The following is a 519-nucleotide window of genomic DNA, read 5'->3' as shown; positions in this document are numbered from 1 at the left end:
GTATCTCCGGAGAGGTAACTAACCAAAACGAGAGCTTTCACGTGCAAGTTTGTACCACAAAAGGTGTTCAAAGACAGTGGGAAAACACCTTGTTTACGGACTAAATTCATGACAGAGAGAATATCATGCAATAATCAGAATCTAATGGAGTCTAACATTGGCTGATAATTATGACCTAAGAAAAGTTTAAGCTATTGATGTGAGCAAAATGTCATGCACAATTATAAATTTAATATCTAATCCAATATCAGGTGGAACCTATCAGTTTGTTTATTTTATTTTCTTCAATATTCAACTTTGATGAAGCAAAACTTACATTAACAAATCTGATATAGACTCATTTCTTTTATTTTCCAGAAACAAAAGATAGATTTAGCACAAGTAGCCCTGTCTGTGGGAGGAAGGGAGGAAGGAAAGACGGAAAAGGAGACGAGAGAAAAGGAGAGGAGAGGAAAGTGATGAGGAGAGGGGGAAGGGTGGGAAGGGGGGATAGAGGAGGGCAGGGTAGGGGTAGAGTCA

The sequence above is a fragment of the Penaeus monodon genome, chromosome 25 (genome assembly GCF_015228065.2).
Source record: "Penaeus monodon isolate SGIC_2016 chromosome 25, NSTDA_Pmon_1, whole genome shotgun sequence".
NCBI lineage: Eukaryota > Metazoa > Arthropoda > Malacostraca > Decapoda > Penaeidae > Penaeus > Penaeus monodon.
Note: the sequence above shows the minus strand (reverse complement) of the source record.